The following is a 22,394-nucleotide window of genomic DNA, read 5'->3' as shown; positions in this document are numbered from 1 at the left end:
TTGCTCTGAAACTGTATTTGATCCTCTCTATATGCTTCCATATTCAACATCTGGTGGTTGAGGAAGATCAATCAACAGAACTGACAGTATTAACTGAAGCCCACTCAGGCCAGCGTGTTGCCATGGTGACGGATTAAGCTCAAAACTCAAATAAAGTAATTTTTCTCCAAAATACCAAAAGATAAAACTACAGTTTTTACAGAGAGAGACAGAATGTATCTCGCTCTCATTGGCCGCTGACAGTTGTTACAGTACGTGAGGAAGACTTCTGTGAATCTTCCTCAACGACTAGACGGTGACACATTAAAGTAAAACCTGGTCCAGGTCTGGATGCTGGACCCCTACGCTGGCATGGTTTGGGGAAGAGTCACTGCTAATCAATACAAAGTAGTTGTGAGTGATCAGCTTTATCCTGATGGGAGTGATCTCAACCCAGCATCATCATCACAACACCACATGAGGAAGATCTTTATCAACAATGATGTTATTGATTCTCTGAACTCTTCATAAAGATCTTCCTCGTGTGGTGTTGTAATGCTGAGTCCCGTCCCTGTAGGGGTCCAGCATTCAGACCTGGACCAGGTTTTCCTGTCATTTGTCCCCCGTCTGTACGTGGTAGGGACGTGCAGAGGAACCAGTATTTCTATGTGTATTCGAATAAAAGTGGAAAGAGGCTTAAAATCCTGTTTTTGTTTTTATTACGTTTTTAATGTTAGAAAATTAAATTGATGAAATCAGGAAATGTGCGTCATGTAACGGGTGGATGTGACTCCCCTCACTGAGACCTGCTGATAGCGATTATAAGCCACCTGCTCGCTGGTATCTCACATGTTTTTCTTCCCAAAAACAAATAATTTTAAAAATATTTGTATGAAACAAATATTTGTAAAATCTCAGTATTTGTGCTTTGCTGAATATTTGTATTCAGACACACTCGTCTGCATGTCGACAGTTTCAAATGTATTCAGTGTCATAATATTACATCCAGTAAGTTTATTAGAAGTCAGCTCCAAACTAATCAATTCAATTTCAAATGATGTTATTCAGATTCAGTTTTTTTAATGCAATTATTCAAGTTAAACAATACAAATGATGTTATTTAAATGCAGTTCCTCCCGACACACAAATATAATTCAGCGTGTGTGTTTCTGCAGCGGTGAAAGTTTTCACCCCGGAGGGTTTGAACATCTCACATTTATTGTTTTGATGCAGACGAGAGCGACGTCTTAAAGCTGCAGAAGTCAGCATCTGGAATGGAAACGCTCATACATTTATGTATTTCATGCATTTCAGTGAGCTGCTCTGCTGCTGTTTAATATGTGAGCTGTATATGTGCTGTAATCTACTGTTTACATCTGCAGCAGATCAGGCTCGGATGATACTGCTGCTTCTTTTCTTCTTTTCCATATCAAACAGCTGCAGCTTCAGACAGAAGACGGCTCTTATCAGAGTATAAATGGTTGAGCTTTTGGGAGGAATAATGTTCAGAGGAAATATGTATTACTGCAGTTTACAGTTGCATGTTGTTGTTTATCATATAAGACATTTTGAAGAGTTCAGATTCTGCTCCGACTGTCTCTCACCAGGAAGTAACAAAGCAAAATGAATCTGAGTTTGTTGCAGAAGTTTGGTGACGTGGTGACACTAACAGTACTGAACTGTTTACTTCCCTCTGGCGTCTTCATGCTCGTACTGGATGTGGAACTAACATCAACTCCAACTCCAAATTTTAAAGTTGTTTGGTGAATAAAACATCAGAAAAGCTGAAAGTAAAGTCATCAAATATCTTGTTTTTTTTCCAGCAGCAGTGTAAAATCCCACAATATGAACTTTACTGTCATGTAAATAAAAAAGCTGCTTGATGCCTGATTGAAAGAAAGATGCTTGACAGGGTTTGTGGAGGAACGTTAACTGACTGTTTGGTCGTATAATGTGTGACCTGCTGGTGGAAACTCAGTATGATTCATCATCTCAGGACGACGGATGTCTGAACCACATTCATGTCAATCTAACAAACATTTGTTGAGATATTTCAGTCTTCGTCCCACCGTGATGATCCTGCAGATATTTATACGCTGCATAAAGGCTGCAGATCACTTTCCTGACATGAAAGAAGTTCATCTTTTACGCTGTCATCACACAGAGGAGTGTGATGGTGTGCTTCTTCCTCACATCACAAACCAAACAGGTCAGACTTCACACTCATCACCTGAAGAAGAAGACAGATGACTCACGGTGTGGCTAAACACCTGAACTACCTGTTGGTGTGTTTAACAGACTGTATCTGGACCTGCTGCTGCGTGTTTGCTTGTTAAACCAGATTCAGGGTGTTTGTTCAGGTTGATCTGGACTCTGAGACCTCTAGAGGAGGCGGTCTCGGACCTGACCTCGATCCGACCAACTACCAGGTGTACTATGGGGGCTTGAGCTAAACGGCTGCGGTAGCCAGGAGCGCTTTGCATGCTGGGATACAGATGAGTGAATTGAACAGTTGCTAACAGCTAGCGGCTAACAGGAGAAGGAATCGAGGTCCATACACAGCGTAGCATGTTGTATTTGGCCAGAGCACCTTCTTTAGGACCTTCTTCCTGTGTTTACGTTCTCGCTCGTGCCCCAGAAACATCTGACCAATGAGAGGAGAGCACGTTGTCACTTGGCTGTTAGTGATGCATTTTGGTTCGCTTGGATTTTTCTCAGTGTGAGAAGAAACTGAACCAGGTTTACCCTCAACCACTGATTCAGACCAGAACAAACACACAATGCTAACATAGCACGCCGATGTTAGCATGCTGATGTTAGCACGCCGATGTTAGCATGCAGGTGTTAGCATGCTGATGATAGCACGCTGATGTTAGCATGCTGATGTTAGCACGCTGATGTTAGCATGCTGATGTTAGCACGCTGATGTTAACATGCAGGTGTTAGCATGCTGATGTTAACATGCAGGTGTTAGCATGCTGATGTTAGCATGCTGGTGTTAGCATGCTGATGTTAACATGCAGGTGTTAGCATGCTGATGTTAGACTGACTGACCAACAGACTGATCAACAGACGTTTGTCTGCTGGTTCTGCTGGTTTTTGTCCTCTCAGTGTTTCAGACGTCAGTTTAATTAATTCAACAGTCAAAAGCTTATTTCCCCAGATATCACACATCCTCACATCCTGTAATCTGCTGTTTCTCATAAACAGCACGATGAACTGGAGGAGGAGGAGGAAGAGGAGGAAGAGGAGGAAGAGGATGAGGAGGATGAGGAGGAGGACGGCAAGAACGAGGAGGAGGGGGAGGAGGATGAGAAGAAGGATGAGGAGGAAGAGGAGGATGAGGTGCAGGAAGAGGAGGAAGGACAAACAGATGTGACGACAGACATACAGACAGGGAGGCTGAGCTCGGAGCTGCGTGTGAAGCGTCTTCTTCACTCTTCTTCTTCTACTCGACTTTAATTATCCTGCAGAGACACAAACTCAGTCTGTCGACTGATGCTGTGGTTCCCAGTAGCTACCAGTAGTAACTACTGGTGAGGAGTGAGGAGGTGAGGAGGAGTGAGGAGGTGAGGATGAGGAGGAGTGAGGAGTGAGGAGGAGTGAGGAGGTGAGGAGTGAGGAGTTGAGGATGAGGAGGAGTGAGCAGTGAGGAGGTGAGGAGTGAGGAGGTGAGGATGAGTGAGGAGGTGAGGATAAGGAGGAGTGAGCAGTGAGGAGGTGAGGAGTGAGGAGGTGAGGATGAGGAGGAATGAGGAGGAGGTGAGGAGTGAGGAGGAGTGAGGAGGTGAGGAGTGAGGAGTTGAGGATGAGGAGGAGTGAGGAGTGAGGAGGAGTGAGGAGTGAGGAGGTGAGGAGTGAGGAGGTGAGGATGAGGAGGAATGAGGAGGAGGTGAGGAGTGAGGAGGTGAGGAGTGAGGAGGTGAGGATGAGGAGGAATGAGGAGGTGAGGAGTGAGGAGGTGAGGAGTGAGGAGGTGAGGATGAGGAGGAATGAGGAGGAGGTGAGGAGTGAGGAGGTGAGGATGAGGGCGGAGGATGAGGAGGTGAGGAGGTGAGGAGGAGGAGGTGAGGAGGAGGAGGTGAGGAGGAGGCCCCTTTTTACTTTTATTCAGATGAATCTTTTTACTTCTTATTTAAAGTAATAAACCTTTAATCTGATCACAGTAACTTTGTTTAATTTTCCTTTTTAGTTTGAATTATTTCTTGTAAACAACAGAAGTTCCGGTTTTAAAGTGAGAACATGTTTTCTGTTTTACTGACTTTATTGAGAAATGAACAATAATAAAGTAGAAACATGTTTTTTATGATGATGTGTATTTTGTGTATTTTGTGACATTTAGAGAAACCGTTAAATTCAACACAGTTACTTTAAATTGGAAGGGGGCGGGGCCAGCCCTCTGATTGGATGCGGGGGTCTATTATGCAGATGAGGAGGGCGTGGCCTGCAGCCGGAGACGCTGGCTGCTGAGAGACGCCTCATTGTGTCGTTTGGAGCCGGACGGGACGCGCCGTGTCCCGGTGTGTCTGTCTGGCAGCTCGCGCCCTCGCGCTGGATTTATACCTGGAGCGGCTCGTGCAGGATCAGGATTTTCCCGGTTCGGTCCCGTGTTGTTTGGAAATAAGCGGCGCTGTTGTGGATTACTGAGCGCGGTGGAGGGAAGCTGCTGTCTGCACGCAGAAAGGTGAGTTTGTTCTTCTTCTACTGACGTTTTCCTGCAGGAAACACCGCTGACTCAACGTGTGTGTGTGTGTGTGTGTGTGTGTGTTGGCGCGTGCGTGCCCGGTGCCTGCCTCTGTGCGTGTGTGTGTGTTGGCGCGTGCGTGCCCGGTGCCTGCCTCTTTGCGTGTGTGTGTGTGTGTGTGTGTGTGTGTTGGCGCGTGCGTGCCCGGTGCCTGCCTCTTTGCGTGTGTGTGTGTGTGTGTGTGTGTGTGTTGGCGCGTGCGTGCCCGGTGCCTGCCTCTTTGCGTGTGTGTGTGTTGGCGCGTGCGTGCCCGGTGTTTGCCTTGTGTGTACGTGCGTGTGTTTGTGGGTGTTTGTGTATTTTCGGGATGAAATCTGTGAATTTGTGCGTGTTTTTGGAGCGCGTGCGTTTGTCTGGCAGCTTTGATTGATAGCTGTCAATCATGCAGGCGTGAGCACGCGCAGCAGCAGCAGCGTGTCCGTGGACTCGTCGGTCCTCTGAGATCTGATGTAAAGATGAATATTTGACTTCAGTCTGAGTCCTGCAGCTATTGATTACTGATTATTGAGTCTCGTGCAGCTCTGAATAAATGATCACATGATCATATCTGAGCTGCATCTGATGACATCACTGATTATTATTGACATTGATCAAACTCTCCTCTGTTAAAGAACTAACTATTATTTTCATTATCGATTCAGTCGATTATTCTCTGGATTAATTGATTAGTTGACGTCATCAGACATCTTCACATTAACAGCTGCGATCAGAGAATTATTCAATTATTATTATTCAAACTGTTGCAACTTTATTGAAGTCCAGTTTTGTTTTGACAGCTGGTTTATTTACAACAAACAAACAAACATGAAATGGATCCTGTACTGAGCTGAACCCTGATTGGCTGACGACCTGGTGATGTCATGAACTTCATGGTTGTGATGATTGTTTTGCTGCTGTTATTGATCAGCCAAAATAACCAGTCGATCAATTGATCAATAACTTGACTGGATGATTAGATTTGAACATCTGCAGATGTTGTAGAACTATTGATCAGACGTGATCAGATGTGAGTTCTTCTTCTTCTTCTTGGGGATAAAAAGATGCTAAAAGAAATAAAGCTGCAACGATCAATCGATTAGTTGATGATTGATTACTGGTTTCATTGAAGCTTCGCTGCTGGAAGTTAACGGAGGATCTTTGAACCGTTTGATCATCTGAAGACAGTTTATAGATCAGCTAATCGATTAATCAACAGATTGATTGATTAATGGAGCTAAACATGTAGAATCAGAAGCTGTGCAGGATCAATGAGGTGTTTGATTGATTGATGGGTCTAAGAGGTTTTTACTGGTTCAGCAGCAGATCGGAGGCTCCGTTCAGACTCTGATCAGGGATCTACGGCTGAACTCTGAGTAAACAACCTAAATTGTCCTTAAGTGGTTTTTATTGGTGTCTCATTAAGCGGCGGCGGCTGTAACGAGGACAGGAAGCGTGGGGGGGGCTGAAGGTCGTCCCGCCGCTGCTGGCTCAGGGTTTTATTGTTGCTCTGAAATGAAGAGAAGTCGGAGGGAAACACAGCCGTCACCTCAGGAAGGACGCCGTTCCGCCAATTAACCGCCAATTATGAGCAGGATATTGAATTATTAATGTCAACATTGATGCAGTTTGGCATGAAGTCACAGAGGAGCTGCAGCTTCTCCTGGATGATCTAATATCTGGATGTACGCTGCTGAAACTGCCTTCTCACATGAAAAATAGATTTTACTATCAGTTTTAAAGCCCGACATAAATGTTTATGAGCTGAGTTCATGATGATGAAACGTTGAACAAGCTGAAATCTAGTAAAACATAATGTTGGAGTCGTGAGATGAATCATAAACGTTCTGCTGCAGCTCAGATCTGATCAGAATAACGACGACTGATCATCATCTTTACAGCTGAGATGATCAATGGATAGATTATAATATGAATAATATTCTCTGGTTTCAGATTCTTATTTACAGTCAAGACTGAAAATAATCTGCAGATTAATCAATAATGGCAATAATCTTTATTATTCAAACATTCTGATCAGATCTCAATATGCAAATGAAGGAGGCGGAGCTTCCTGTCAATGATTAATCACTTCTAGATTAAGTTTTGTCAGTAATTAACTCGTTAATGAAAGATAGATCAGCTGACAGCACGTGTAAATCTGCAGATTATTGATGATAGAGATGATTGATAACTGGAGACGTTTATGTTCAATATAAACCAGCGGATTTAAACACATCATTCATATTTTCTTTTGACTGTTTGCTGGAAATTTGGTTAATAAAGTTTTGTTTATTATGTTTAAAACTTTGGATTTTTCCAGCCAATCGTTGCACAGCGACAGACGGGAGTTCTGTGTTTGTGATATTTGATTCATAGTAACTCAGAGAGTTAATTATAACGAGATCATTATAAAACAGCTGAACTGAACTTTCTGTCTCTCAAAGTTTGACTGTTTTATGATCGATTGATCGTTTTATAATCTTAAACAGTAACTTGTTGAAGGTTTTAAAAGGTGAATATCAGCTGCTGCTCTGATTGGATGACGCTCTCTACTGTATCTGACTGATATGAATGAATGAAGGTGACGATGAGCTGCAGCTGTGATGTGACATCAGAAACATCTGGAACAGTCAACCAGCTGTGACCTCATCTCTTTGCACCAGAGCTTGTTTGTGTGTGTGATCATAACATGGAGGTCAAAGTTCACCTCATTCTTTGTTTAACACAGAGCATAAACCAGGATTAACACCGTTAACAGTTTTCCCAGCATGCACCCCTCCTTCACCGCGTCCTCCATTGTTCACTGTGGCCGCTGAGTCAAGGTGTTACGACCCAAAACCAGCACCTGCCTCACAAATCTGTCAGCGAACCGGCCAATCGGCAGCTCCTTTGTGTGTGTTAACCTTGGGGTGCGTTTGGACACAATAACCTGCGAGTCCCTGGTGGGCGGGCGGCCGGGTGGAGAGAATAATGTTATTCCAGCGCAGGAAGATTAGCGGCATCGCCGTGAAAGACTCCAAACTGCCGCATGTCATCGGCCATTATGTTCAGCGAGCAAATCTGAGCCGCGGGACTCGCCTTTTGTTCTAATCCTCTGAGTATGTGTGTGTGTGTGTGACTGAGTGTGTGTGTGTGTATATATCTGTGTGTGTGTGTGACTGAGTGTGTGTGTGTGTGTATATATCTGTGTGTGTGTGTGTGTGTGTGTGACTGAGTGTGTGTGTGTGTGTATATATCTGTGTGTGTGTGTGTGTGTGTGTGTGTGTGTATATATATCTGTGTGTGTGTGTGTGTGTGTGTGTGACTGTGTGTGTGTGTGTGTGTGTATATATCTGTGTGTGTGTGTGTGACTGAGTGTGTGTGTGACTGTGTGTGTGTGTGTGTATATATCTGTGTGTGTGTGTATATATCTGTGTGTGTGTGACTGTGTGTGTGTGTGTGTGCGTGTGTGTGTGTATATATCTGTGTGTGTGTGTGTGACTGAGTGTGTGTGTGACTGTGTGTGTGTGCGTGTATATATCTGTGTGTGTGTGTGTGTGCGTGCGTGTGTGTATATATATGTGTGTGTGCGTGCGTGTATATATGTGTGTGTGTGTGTATGTGCGTGTATATATCTGTGTGTGTGTGTAAGTGTGTGTATATATATATGTGTGTGTGTGTGTGTGTGCGTGTATATATATGTGTGTGTGTGTGTGTGTGTGTGTGTATATATATGTGCGTGTGTGCGTGTATATATATGTGTGTGTGTGTGTGTGTGTGTGTGTGTGTGTGTGTGTGTGTGTAGCTGAGTGTCTGACTGTAGGAAATTGTGGAAATTAAACTTGATCAGCAGCAGAATAATAATCTGAGTTGATTCTTCCTGCTGATCAGCTTCTCCGTTATGAAGCATCTTCACCTAAACCTGAGCTTCAGGGTTCAGGGCTCAGGGTTCAGGGTTTAGTGTTCAGGGTTTAGTGTTCAGGGTTTAGTGTTCAGGGTTTAGTGTTCAGGGTTTAGTGTTCAGGGCTCAGAGTTCAGGGTTTAGTGTTCAGGGTTTAGTGTTCACGGTTCAGGGTTTAGTGTTCAGGGTTTAGTGTTCACGGTTTAGTGTTCAGGGCTCAGGGTTCAGGGTTTAGTGTTCAGGGTTTAGTGTTCAGGGTTCAGGGTTTAGTGTTCAGGGTTTAGTGTTCAGGGTTCAGCGTTCAGGGTTTAGTGTTCAGGGTTCAGGGTTCAGCGTTCAGGGTTTAGTGTTCAGGGTTCAGGGTTTAGTGTTCAGGGTTTAGTGTTCAGGGTTAAGGGTTCAGCGTTCAGGGTTCAGCTTTCAGGGTTCAGCGTTCAGGGTTCAGCTTTCAGGGTTCAGCGTTCAGGGTTCAGCGTTCAGGGTTCAGCGTTCAGGGTTCAGCGTTCAGGGTTTATGGTTCAGCGTTCAGGGTTCAGCGTTCAGGGTTCAGGGTTTAATGTTCAGTGTTCATGGTTTAGCGTTCAGGGTTCAGTGTTCAGTGTTCAGGGTTTCGTGTTCGGGGTTTAGTGTTCAGGGTTTAGTGTTCAAGGTTCAGCGTTCAGGGTTAGGGTTCAGTGTTCATGGTTTAGTGTTCAGGGTTCGGGGTTTAGTGTTCAGGGTTCAGTGTTCAGGGTTTGTGGTTCAGGGTTTATGGTTCAGGGTTTATGGTTCAGGGTTCAGGGTTCAGCATTCAGGGTTCAGCGTTCAGGGTTCGGGGTTTAATGTTCAGGGTTTAATGTTCAGTGTTCATGGTTTAGCGTTCAGGGTTCGGGGTTTAGTGTTCAGGGTTTAGTGTTTAGGGTTTAGTGTTTAGGGTTTAGTGTTCAGGGTTTAGTGTTCAGGGTTCAGCGTTCAGGGTTAGGGTTCAGTGTTCATGGTTTAGTGTTCAGGGTTCGGGGTTTAGTGTTCAGGGTTTAGTGTTCAGGGTTCGGGGTTTAGTGTTCAGGGTTTAGTGTTCAGTGTTCATGGTTTAGTGTTCGGGGTTTAGTGTTCAGGGTTTAGTGTTCAGGGTTCAGCGTTCAGGGTTAGGGTTCAGTGTTCATGGTTTAGTGTTCAGGGTTCGGGGTTTAGCGTTCAGGGTTTAGTGTTCGGGATTTAGTGTTCGGGGTTTAGTGTTCAGTGTTCAGGGTTTAGTGTTTAGGGTTCAGCGTTCAGGGTTCAGCTTTCAGGGTTTAGTGTTCAGGGTTCAGGGTTTAGGGTTCAGGGTTCAGTGTTCAGGGTTTAGTGTTCAGGGTTCAGTGTTCAGGGTTTAGTGTTTAGGGTTCAGCGTTCAGGGTTTAGGGTTCAGGTTTCATGGTTTAGTGTTCAGGGTTCAGCGTTCAGGGTTAGTGTTCGAGGTTTGGTGTTCAGGGTTTAGTGTTCAGGGTTCAGCGTTCAGGGTTCAGCGTTCAGGGTTCAGCGTTCAGGGTTTAGGGTTCGAGGTTTAGTGTTCAGGGTTCAGCGTTCAGGGTTTAGTGTTCAGCGTTCAGTGTTCAGGGTTCAGGGTTTAGTGTTCAGGGTTCATGGTTTAGTGTTCAGGGTTCAGCGTTCAGTGTTAGTGTTCGAGGTTTAGTGTTCAGGGTTCAGCGTTCAGGGTTCAGCGTTCAGGGTTTAGTGTTTAGGGCTTAGCGTTCAGGGTTTTTAGTGTTCAGCGTTCAGTGTTCAGGGTTCAGGGTTCAGGGTTTAGTGTTCAGGGTTCATGGTTTAGTGTTCAGGGTTCAGGGTTTAGTGTTCAGGGTTTAGTGTTCAGGGTTCAGCGTTCAGGGTTTAGTGTTCGAGGTTTAGTGTTCAGGGTTTAGTGTTCAGGGTTCAGCGTTCAGGGTTTATTGTTCGAGGTTTAGTGTTCAGGGTTCAGCGTTCAGGGTTAGTGTTCGAGGTTTAGTGTTCAGGGTTTAGTGTTCAGGGTTCAGCGTTCAGGGTTCAGCGTTCAGGGTTCAGCGTTCAGGGTTTATTGTTCGAGGTTTAGTGTTCGGGGTTTAGTGTTCAGGGTTTAGTGTTCAGGGTTCAGGGTTCAGCGTTCAGGGTTAGGGTTCAGTGTTCAGGGTTTAGTGTTCAGGGTTCAGCATTAGGGTTCAGTGTACAGAGTTTAGTGTTTAAGGCTTAGCGTTCAGGGTTTAGTGTTCAGCGTTCAGTGTTCAGGGTTCAGGGTTCAGGGTTTAGTGTTCAGGGTTCAGTGTTCATGGTTTAGTGTTCAGGGTTCGGGGTTCAGCGTTCAGGGTTTAGTGTTTAGGGTTTAGTGTTCAGGGTTTAAGGTTCAGGGTTCAGTGTTCAGGGTTTAGTGTTAGGGTTCAGGGTTCAAGGTTCAGGGTTCAGTGTTTAGGGTTTAGTGTTAGGGTTCAGTGTACGGGGTTCAGGGTTTAGTGTTCAGGGTTCAGTGTTCAGGGTTCAGTGTTCAGGGTTCAGTTTACAGAGTTTAGTGTTTAGGGTTCAGTGTTCAGGGTTTAGTGTTCAGGGTTTAGTGTTCAGGGTTCAGGGTTTAGTGTTCAGGGTTTAGTGTTCAGTGTACAGAGTTTAGGGTTCAGGGTTCAGTGTTCAGGGTTCAGTGTTCAGGGTTTAGCGTTCAGGGTTCAGATGTAGTCACCCGTCTCTGGAGTCTAAAATAAGTCACCATGTTTTTAAATTTGTTAATAGTTTAGTGGTTTAATAGTTTAATAGTTTAGTGGTTTAATAGTTTAATAGTTTAGTGGTTTAATAGTTTAATGGTTTAATGGTTTAATGGTTTAATAGTTTAGTGGTTTAATAGTTTAATGGTTTAATGGTTTAATAGTTTAATGGTTTAATGGTTTAATAGTTTAGTGGTTTAATAGTTTAATGGTTTAATAGTTTAGTGGTTTAATGGTTTAATAGTTTAGTGGTTTAATAGTTTAATGGTTTAATGGTTTAATGGTTTAATAGTTTAGTGGTTTAATAGTTTAATGGTTTAATGGTTTAATGGTTTAATAGTTTAGAGGTTTAATGGTTTAATAGTTTAATGGTTTAATAGTTTAGTGGTTTAGTGGTTTAATAGTTTAATGGTTTAATAGTTTAGTGGTTTAGTGGTTTAATAGTTTAGTGGTTTAGTGGTTTAATAGTTTAATGGTTTAGTGGTTTAATAGTTTAGTGGTTTAGTGGTTTAATAGTTTAATGGTTTAATAGTTTAGTGGTTTAGTGGTTTAATAGTTTAGTGGTTTAATAGTTTAGTGGTTTAGTGGTTTAATAGTTTAATGGTTTAATAGTTTAGTGGTTTAATAGTTTAGTGGTTTAGTGGTTTAATAGTTTAATGGTTTAATGGTTTAATGGTTTAGTGGTTTAGTGGTTTAATAGTTTAGTGGTTTAGTGGTTTAATAGTTTAATGGTTTAATGGTTTAATGGTTTAGTGGTTTAGTGGTTTAATAGTTTAGTGGTTTAGTGGTTTAATAGTTTAATGGTTTAATAGTTTAGTGGTTTAGTGGTTTAATAGTTTAGTGGTTTAATGGTTTAGTGGTTTAATAGTTTAGTGGTTTAAAGGTTTAGTGGTTTAATAGTTTAGTGGTTTAGTGGTTTAATGGTTTAGTGGTTTAATAGTTTAGTGGTTTAATGGTTTAATGGTTTAATAGTTTAGTGGTTTAGTGGTTTAATGGTTTAATGGTTTAGTGGTTTAATGGTTTAGTGGTTTAGTGGTTTAATGGTTTAATGGTTTAATGGTTTAATGGTTTAGTGGTTTAATGGTTTAATAGTTTAGTGGTTTAATGGTTTAATGGTTTAATAGTTTAGTGGTTTAATAGTTTAATGGTTTAATAGTTTAGTGGTTTAGTGGTTTAATAGTTTAATAGTTTAATGGTTTAATAGTTTAATGGTTTAATAGTTTAGTGGTTTAATAGTTTAATGGTTTAATAGTTTAATGGTTTAATAGTTTAATGGTTTAATAGTTTAGTGGTTTAGTGGTTTAATAGTTTAATAGTTTAATGGTTTAATAGTTTAATGGTTTAATAGTTTAATGGTTTAATAGTTTAATGGTTTAATAGTTTAATGGTTTAATAGTTTAGTGGTTTAGTGGTTTAATAGTTTAGTGGTTTAGTGGTTTAATAGTTTAATGGTTTAATAGTTTAGTGGTTTAGTGGTTTAATAGTTTAGTGGTTTAGTGGTTTAATAGTTTAATGGTTTAATAGTTTAGTGGTTTAGTGGTTTAATAGTTTAGTGGTTTAGTGGTTTAATAGTTTAATGGTTTAATAGTTTAGTGGTTTAGTGGTTTAATAGTTTAGTGGTTTAATGGTTTAGTGGTTTAATAGTTTAGTGGTTTAAAGGTTTAGTGGTTTAATAGTTTAGTGGTTTAGTGGTTTAATGGTTTAATGGTTTAGTGGTTTAATAGTTTAGTGGTTTAATGGTTTAATGGTTTAATAGTTTAGTGGTTTAGTGGTTTAATGGTTTAATGGTTTAGTGGTTTAATGGTTTAGTGGTTTAGTGGTTTAATGGTTTAATGGTTTAATGGTTTAGTGGTTTAATGGTTTAATAGTTTAGTGGTTTAATGGTTTAATGGTTTAATAGTTTAGTGGTTTAATGGTTTAATAGTTTAGTGGTTTAGTGGTTTAATGGTTTAATGGTTTAGTGGTTTAATGGTTTAATGGTTTAATGGTTTAGTGGTTTAATGGTTTAATGGTTTAATGGTTTAATGGTTTAAACACCGCAGTGGTGACTTCAGGCAGGAGGAGGATTCTCCACTGCTGTTGTTTCTCCGTCATCTCATGTCGTCTCCAGAAGTGAAGCAGCTGCAGGATGTCGCTGAGCGCTGCTGAGTCAGCCGTCAAACGTTGGGTTTGTTCTTCAGGCGCCGCTGGAGACACAAACACACGGAGAGAATCTCTGATCCTGGTTTTGATTGTGAAGGTCAAACGCTGGTTTCTATCAATTTTCAGTTTAGAATCAATCGTGACACCGCTAGAACTTTATTCTTATTGTTATACATTTGTTTTTTATGAGAGAGAATGTAGTCTCTGCATTTCCTTCATAACATAGCTGGGCTCGGAGTCAGCTGACCGGCGTCGGTGCTGGTGCTCGGTAGTTAAAAACACGTCTGTATGAATATTTTGTTTAAAGTCTCCCGGGTCACCGCGTGGCCAAGCAGGCCGCCATTTTACCTGCGAGGTAAAGTGGTTTTCCGCCAATCATAGGATCTAACAGTGCGTCCAGCCAGACTCGTTCATCAGTCCAGAGTGTAAGATGTTTGTCAGATGCTGCTGCTGCATCCAGCCGACACATTATCACACTCACATACACTGATTTACACGACAGAGAAAAAGCTGCTAATACCAGATGTAACAGACGTGAAAGGTGTAACAGGTGTGACAGGTGTGACAGGTGTGACAGGTGTGACAGGTGTGACAGGTGTAACAGATGTGACAGGTGTGACAGGTGTGACAGGTGTGACAGGTGTGACAGGTGTGACAGGTGTGACAGGTGTTGGTGGAGACGGATCCAGCAGTGGTTGGATGATCTGGCTGCAGTCTGGAATTGGTCCTGAAGGCCAAATCACTGCAATAATCCTCCCTCCTCCTCCCTCCTCCTCCTCCTCCGTCCTCCTCCTCCTCCCTCCTCCTCCCCCCTCCTCCTCTGTCCTCCCCCCCCCTCCTCCCTCCTCCTCCTCCTCCGTCCTCCTCCTCCTCCCTCCTCCCCCCTCCTCCTCTCTCCTCCTCCCCCCTCCTCCTCCCTCCTCCTCCTCCCCCCTCCTCCTCCGTCCTCCTCCTCCTCCCTCCTCCTCCCCCCTCCTCCTCCGTCCTCCTCCTCCTCCTCCCTCCTCCCTCCTCCTCCCCCCTCCTCCTCCTCCTCCTCCTCCTCCTCCGTCCTCCTCCTCCTCCCTCCTCCCTCCTCCCTCCTCCCCCCTCCTCCTCCCTCCTCCCCCCTCCTCCTCCGTCCTCCTCCTCCTCCTCCCTCCTCCCTCCTCCTCCCTCCTCCCCCCTCCTCCTCTCTCCTCCTCCCCCCTCCTCCTCCCTCCTCCCTCCTCCTCCCCCCTCCTCCTCCTCCTCCTCCTCCTCCTCCGTCCTCCTCCTCCTCCCTCCTCCCTCCTCCCTCCTCCCCCCTCCTCCTCCCTCCTCCTCCCCCCTCCTCCTCCGTCCTCCTCCTCCTCCTCCCTCCTCCCTCCTCCTCCCCCCTCCTCCTCCTCCTCCTCCTCCTCCTCCGTCCTCCTCCTCCTCCCTCCTCCCTCCTCCCCCCTCCTCCTCCGTCCTCCTCCTCCTCCCTCCTCCCCCCTCCTCCTCCGTCCTCCTCCTCCTCCTCCCTCCTCCCTCCTCCTCCCTCCTCCCTCCTCCTCCTCCCTCCTCCTCCTCCCTCCTCCTCCCTCCTCCCCCCTCCTCCTCCTCCCTCCTCCCTCCTCCTCCCTCCTCCCTCCTCCTCCCTCCTCCTCCCTCCTCCTCCTCCCTCCTCCTCCTCCCTCCATGGTTTCAGCAGTAACGTGTTATTGAAGCTTCTGGTTCTGTCTCATCTGCTTCGTTAGTAAATGTGTAGTTTGGCTTCATCGTTTGGTTTGATGTGTTTGTGAGAGTGTGGAAGTGAGGAAGAGTGAGATGATATCAGACTCCAGCAGACTGTTTGGTTGTTTGTTCTGTTTTTTAACAGCATCACATGAGCAGCATGTTTCACCAAAACAACAACGTTAAACATGAACATATCAAACTGATTCAGAGCATCTATAAATACATAATGATTACTGTAGTGACGTCACTAAACCATCACCAATCACTCACACAGAGACTGCATAGTTATTTCAGAAACAAACCCCGCCCCCTCACACACACACACACACACACACACACACACACACACACACACACACACACACACACACTCAGACAGAATAAAAGCAGTATTAGAGAGGCTGATGCTGCGCTGGGCTTATCGGAGGTGGAGAAGGTGTCTGCAGGTGGGTCGGGATTAACAGGGCTGGGATTCAAATATTTCAGAAGTGCATGTGCAGAGAGAGGAGGAGAAGGTCTTACATTATATTCATAAAAAGCTGCTGATGGTGAAACCAGCCAGTAACAGCAGCTACGTCTCGTTATAGCCACCAGCAGCAGCCGACCAATCAGAGACGAGACAGAAGCGTTAATCTGTGATCCAAACATCCAAACATCCAAACACACCTCACGTCTCTGCGTAGACGCTGTTTGTGCTGCTGATTCATTAGAAACTGTTTTTCTATGTCTATAATGATGGTTAATTATAACTGGAGTTAATAGTTCAGTGGATGTTAAATAGTTGTAACTATATTTATAGTCTTGGTGTTTATTGGTGTTTATATGCAGTTACAGTCTGTCTACAGTGATACATGTTCACATGACGCACGCTGGTCGCTGCACATGTAAGACTGATCAATAATCTAATCATCAAAATGCAAAGACTTACAGCTGTTAATTAAAAAGGGAAAAAGAAAAGCATTTTAATTGACTATTACAAGCAGGGCTAACGTTAGCTAACTAGGCTAACTAGGCTAACGTTCTCCTGCTACAAGCCGCAGCGCTGGATATTAGATTATTAATAATGTTAGATTATAGATCATGCTATTAGATTAAACAGAGCGTGTAGTGTGTGTGTGTGTGTGTGTGTGTGTGTGTGTGTATATATATATATATATGTGTGTGTGTATGTGTGTGTGTGTGTGTGTGTGTATGTGTGTGTGTGTATATATATGTGTGTGTGTGTATGTGTGTGTGTGTGTATATATATGTGTGTGTGTGTATGTGTGTGTGTGTATATATATGTGTGTGTGTGTATGTGTGTGTGTGTGTGTGTGTGTGTATATATATGTGTGTGTGTGTATGTGTGTGTGTGTGTGTGTGTGTATATATATGTGTATGTATGTGTGTGTGTGTGTATGTGTGTGTGTGTGTATATATATGTGTGTGTGTGTATGTGTGTGTGTGTGTGTATATATATGTGTGTGTGTGTATATATATGTGTGTGTGTGTATGTGTGTGTGTGTATATATATGTGTGTGTGTGTATATATATGTGTGTGTGTGTATGTGTGTGTGTGTGTGTGTATACATGAATCAGTAATGAAAAAGGGATAAATAGTGAACCCTCCAGCTCTTCCAGCGTGCGTGTGGACTGTGAGTGTGTGTTTGTCCTTTAAAAGCTTCATATTCTGCTTTGTAGAAACTTGAGGTGAACGTCTGCAGAGATGCTGCCTGCAAGTCAAAACTCAGGGCTTCAACCTGCCGCGACGCTTCGTTTGTGACGCTTCTCTCCACCTCGCTGACGTCGGCTCGCCGTGTCGTTCACGTCCAACGTGTACGGATGGATGTGAGAGGTTGAAAGATGCAGAATATGTTGTTTAATACAAAAACAAACATCATGAATAAGTAAAAGCTGCAGAAAGTGAACCGTCTGTCCGTCATCACGCAGCGTCACTACTGAGACAGAGACAGAGATTATTACTGATGTTATAAACTCCAGTTAGTTGCATCAGGCTGAACACACTCGCGTGTGTGTGTGTGTGTGTGTGTGTGCTGCAGGGGGCTGGGGTGCAGTGAATCAAACGTACCTGCCTTCCTCTCACCTTTTTCCTCCTCGTGTCTCTTCTTCTCTGCTTATGGTGACACTTCCTGTGATTTGCGGTGTAACGGTGACGCAACATGATGAAACGTGTCGAGGCTGAGTGCACAGTCAGGAGGATTCAGCTCATCACAAGGCTGCATTTCATCTTTTTATTGTTAAAAACAAAACACAACAATGTCTGTGACAACATAAGCATATTTTAAAATGACTATATATTAAGATAATAATAATAATAATAATAATAATAATAATAAATACATAAATAAATAGATACATTAAAGGACTCATCTCCAGCCTCTATATTTATATTTCTGGGTCTCTACTGGAATAAAAACTCCTTATTGATCTTCTACTGGTCCTTTATGCAGCCCCTCAGTTCAGCCTCTGTCTGAAACAGGCCGTTTTAGCTCCTGTCTCTTTAAGGCCCCGCCTCCTGATGAGCCCACTCTGTTCTGATTGGTCAGCTTCAGGAAGCTTCCTCCGGCTCCGGAGGCTACGTAAACACACTATAGTAGCAGGATTTCACTTCTTCTTCTCCTTCTTTACTCCAAATGTCAACTTCTCAAATCCATCCGTACACGTTGGAGCTGAACAACACATGGAAACACCTTAGCAACCGCCTTAGCAACCGCCTTAGCAACCACCTTAGCAACAGGACGTCTCTGTTCAGGCTCATTACCTGCTCATTGTTTGACATCTTTCTCCTCTGTGTTTCTCTGCGTTCCTGTTGAGTCGTATTATTATTCACCTTTAAGTTAACAAAGCTCCCTGCTGGTTACCATGGCAACTGTTGATTGTGAGCCCCTGAGAAACATGGCCGCCGGAGAAAACACACCAAACACCTGATGATGGACTGATGTCACTGAAGCTCCTTTAAGTTGTCGCTGATGCAAACCCAACATTTCCTGCTTTACTGCTTCAAATTAAAAGCTTTTAAATGACTAAATAACAGGAAACTTTTATTGTGAAGAATTTACAGGAAGTGAAACATGTTCCTTGCTGAATTAGCAGAGCTTCGTTAGCGACACAACAACGTGCAGTTTGTTGAGCAGTTATAAATAATGCAGGAACAGCCACAGTGAGGATGATGATGATGATGATGATGAAGGTAAACTACTCCTTTAACGTAGTGGAGTCACGGCTCAGCGAGGAGCCGACGCCGACTCGCCTGAAAGTAGAAAAAACTGTTGTAAAGGTTGAGAGCAGAGCTGCTGTCTGCTGACAGGGATTATTGATATCAATCAATCAATAGATTATGAACAGCTGTTCAAAGATCTGATATCAGTTTATATTTGATCAAAGTGTGTAACGTGAACAGTCCGGTGAATCAGCTGTTTACGGTGTAACATGATATACAGACGACTGGTTTCTGTCACACTGACACACTGAAACAGCCTCTGATCAGACGTATTGATACCTGAATATAAACACATGTATCATGTCTGAGTTCAGCAGGACGCTACCAACCTCAGACTGATGATCAATCACACACACACGCCGCCTCTCTCCAGGTGTGTGTGTGTGTTTGATAGATGAGTGGACTGTTGTGTTTCCAGTTGGTGAGTCGAGACTCTTCAGTTGTTTGTTGGAGGAGAGTCTCAGCGTTCGTGTCCCGTCACGTCGTCACAGACGAGACTCCGAGTATGAAAACATTCTGCTGTTTCTCTGCAGATGTGTTGCTTCCTGTCTGGAAACTATTATCAGAATCAATCGATCTGTTGATGATCGTCTCAGCTGATCTGCAGATAACAGACGTGATCAACAGATATTCACACTTCAGATCTACACGTGTGAGTTTTTAAAGTATCACTGAGAGGATGAATGGTGTAGCTGCAGCTTCATCTGTCACCTGACTGTCTGTCTGTCACCTGACTGTGTGTTTCAGTGTCGGTGTGGTTTCCTCTCTGCTTCGTGTGGATTCACCAGCTGAGACAGATGTTATCATCTACAGATGTTTCATCCTGCAGGAGACAGATGAGATTCCCACAGAAGTGAAAGCTGATAAAATACTTTAAACAACATAAACATGAGTCTGAGAATGTTTGGCCAGTCAGGACGTCTTTCTCTCCGTCATATGTTTGATAAAAACATGTTTTTCACCATTAAAGTGCCGGTGAACAGAGACAGAAGTGAGAATGAGACAGTTTTTTGGTGGATTGTGACTTTAACGTTGCCGAGGCTCCGGTCTGGCTGACAGGAAGCTCTGCAGATGTCTTATTAACTGCCACACAGTCACAGTTTGACTGCAACACACTGAGTAAACTGCAGCACATCTGTGTTTGTGTTCAACCTGAATCAACATCTGCTGTCTGTCGGAGAGCGAGTGAGCTTCACACACACAGAGAGAGAGAGAGAGAGAGAGAGAGAGAGAGAGAGAGAGAGAGAGAGGACACAAATCAGAGTTTAAATGACAGAAAGTAGTTTGTGACGGTTTCCTGAGTTGATCATTGTTTTCAATATTAATCAGTCTGTTGAATATTTTCTCATTTGATTAGTTTGTCAGTAACTGATGTTTAGTTTCCATCAGAAACCAGCAGTGAACATTAACTCTGATAGTTGACATGTTGAACTTGTTAGTAAACAGCTGATTATTTACGAAGCAACATCATCATTCATGTGGAGTCGTGTTTCTGTCCAATATTCACTCTTATAGCTGTTTTTGCTCTCTACCAACTCCTGAGGGAAATATCTGGCTCTTTAGCTGCTAAATGCTCCACTATGTTCACCAGCTAGTCTACAGCTAACTGTGAGCAGGTAGCGTACAGCTAACTGTGAGCAACTAGTCTACAGCTAACTGTGAGCAGCTAGTCTACAGCTAACTGTGAGCAGCTAGTCTACAGCTAACTGTGAGCAGGTAGTCTACAGCTAACTGTGAGCAGGTAGTCTACAGCTAACTGTGAGCAGCTAGTCTACAGCTAACTGTGAGCAGCTAGTCTACAGCTAACTGTGAGCAGCTAGTCTACAGCTAACTGTGAGCAGGTAGTCTACAGCTAACTGTTAGCAGCTAGTCTACAGCTAACTGTGAGCAGCTAGTCTACAGCTAACTGTTAGCAGCTAGTCTACAGCTAACTGTGAGCAGCTAGTCTACAGCTAACTGTGAGCAGCTAGTCTACAGCTAACTGTGAGCAGGTAGTCTACAGCTAACTGTGAGCAGCTAGTCTACAGCTAACTGTGAGCAGGTAGTCTACAGCTAACTGTGAGCAGGTAGTCTACAGCTAACTGTGAGCAGCTAGTCTACAGCTAACTGTGAGCAGGTAGTCTACAGCTAACTGTGAGCAGGTAGTCTACAGCTAACTGTTAGCAGCTAGTCTACAGCTAACTGTGAGCAGCTAGTCTACAGCTAACTGTGAGCAGCTAGTCTACAGCTAACTGTGAGCAGGTAGTCTACAGCTAACTGTGAGCAGCTAGTCTACAGCTAACTGTGAGCAGGTAGTCTACAGCTAACTGTGAGCAGGTAGTCTACAGCTAACTGTGAGCAGCTAGTCTACAGCTAACTGTGAGCAGCTAGTCTACAGCTAACTGTGAGCAGGTAGTCTACAGCTAACTGTGAGCAGGTAGTCTACAGCTAACTGTGAGCAGCTAGTCTACAGCTAACTGTGAGCAGGTAGTCTACAGCTAACTGTGAGCAGGTAGTCTACAGCTAACTGTTAGCAGCTAGTCTACAGCTAACTGTGAGCAGCTAGTCTACAGCTAACTGTTAGCAGCTAGTCTACAGCTAACTGTGAGCAGCTAGTCTACAGCTAACTGTGAGCAGCTAGTCTACAGCTAACTGTGAGCAGGTAGTCTACAGCTAACTGTGAGCAGCTAGTCTACAGCTGACTGTGAGCAGGTAGCGTACAGCTAACTGTGAGCAGCTAGTCTACAGCTGACTGTGAGCAGGTAGCGTACAGCTAACTGTGAGCAGCTAGTCTACAGCTAACTGTGAGCAGGTAGTCTACAGCTAACTGTGAGCAGGTAGTCTACAGCTAACTGTGAGCAGCTAGTCTACAGCTAACTGTGAGCAGGTTGTGTTCAGCGGCTTTTTACAGCTTTTACTCTGAAAACAACGCTATGAGACGCTGAGAGTGAAGCAGAACAGTAAAGTTGCAGCCGGACAGATAAACAATGAGCTGAAACTCACTATAAAGCTCCGTAAAGCCGAGAGGAGCTACAGAGTCTCTGGTGATTCTCTGCAGGTTCATCACCAACACGTTACTCACTGTTATAGATCAGACTGTGGAGGAGAGAAATATGTGTTATAGATGCTTTATTAAGAGACAGAATTTTAGCAGTTATTTACAAAAATGATTCAAAACAATTAACTGAATATAAATATACAGACTGGTGACACATTAAAGTTAAACCTGGTCCAGGTCTGGATGCTGGACCCCTACAGTGAGGGGGTCTGGGGGCTCTGTTACGCTGGCAGGGTTTGGTTATGACCTTCACAGTCACCAGATCTAAACCCAGCATCATCATCATCACAACACCACATGAGGAAGATCTTTATGAAGAATGATGAAGAGTTGTGAACCTGTTGTGGTGAACACCTCACTGACACACTTCATGTTGGTGTCTTCACTTTAATGAACCTCAGGTATCTTGTTGCTAACGGAAACGTCTCCATCATGTTGACTTTAGTTTGAAGCGTTTCTCTTTTAATTCTCACATGAAAGCACAGAACAAAGCCGGTCTCCTTCCTCCTGATGATGATGATGATGATGATGATGACAGTTTTTACTTTAAAGGAAGCAGAAATGATTCACTCAGCAACCTGCTGATGGGAATAAAAAAACGCCTCATTTGCATGAAACGTTCCTGCAGTTGATGAAGTTTTGACAGTCGGAGAAGCTTCTTCTCAGACAGGAAAGTGATTTTCACATTAATTGCAGCTCTGAGAGGAAATTAGAGAAGAAGAAGAGATGACAGACAGACATCGGCTGAAATAAAAGAGACGTTTTCCTCCATCAGAGCAGCTGCTGCTCCAGTAAGACCTTCATCCTCCTCTTCATCACAGCTTCAATCTGCAGAACAAACCTGAAAGAGTCTCCTGTAGTCTGAGGAAGATGTGTGTGTGGAGCGATGATGAGGAGGCTGTAACCTTCCTCACATGTCATATTTCCATCATCGCTCTTTAATGACGTCATCTGGTTGTTTCTTCTTCTTCTGCAACAGTTTAACGGCGCCGACTGCAGAGTCTAAATGTCTGATTTCAGCAGCAGCACCTGAACGCAGCACAGCTTTATTCACG

The 22,394-nt window shown here is 43.7% G+C and overlaps 1 protein-coding gene across 3 annotated transcripts in view; it reads left to right on the top strand.

The window, feature by feature from the left end:
* Positions 1 to 4,451: 4,451 nt before the first annotated feature.
* LOC137198877 (semaphorin-6D-like) overlaps positions 4,452 to 22,394 on the top strand; it is a 153,808-nt gene continuing 135,865 nt past the window's right edge. For 2 of the 3 annotated variants that reach the window (XM_067612881.1, XM_067612879.1), the window contains exon 1: positions 4,452 to 4,671. The gene's annotated coding sequence lies outside the window, so the exon portion shown is untranslated. The remainder of the gene's footprint in view (positions 4,672 to 22,394) is intronic. The other variant, XM_067612880.1, reaches the window with a different exon arrangement.

This window comes from Thunnus thynnus, chromosome 15 (assembly GCF_963924715.1).
Source record: "Thunnus thynnus chromosome 15, fThuThy2.1, whole genome shotgun sequence".
Lineage (NCBI taxonomy): Eukaryota > Metazoa > Chordata > Actinopteri > Scombriformes > Scombridae > Thunnus > Thunnus thynnus.
Note: the sequence above shows the minus strand (reverse complement) of the source record. Positions and strands in the feature narration are given on the sequence as shown.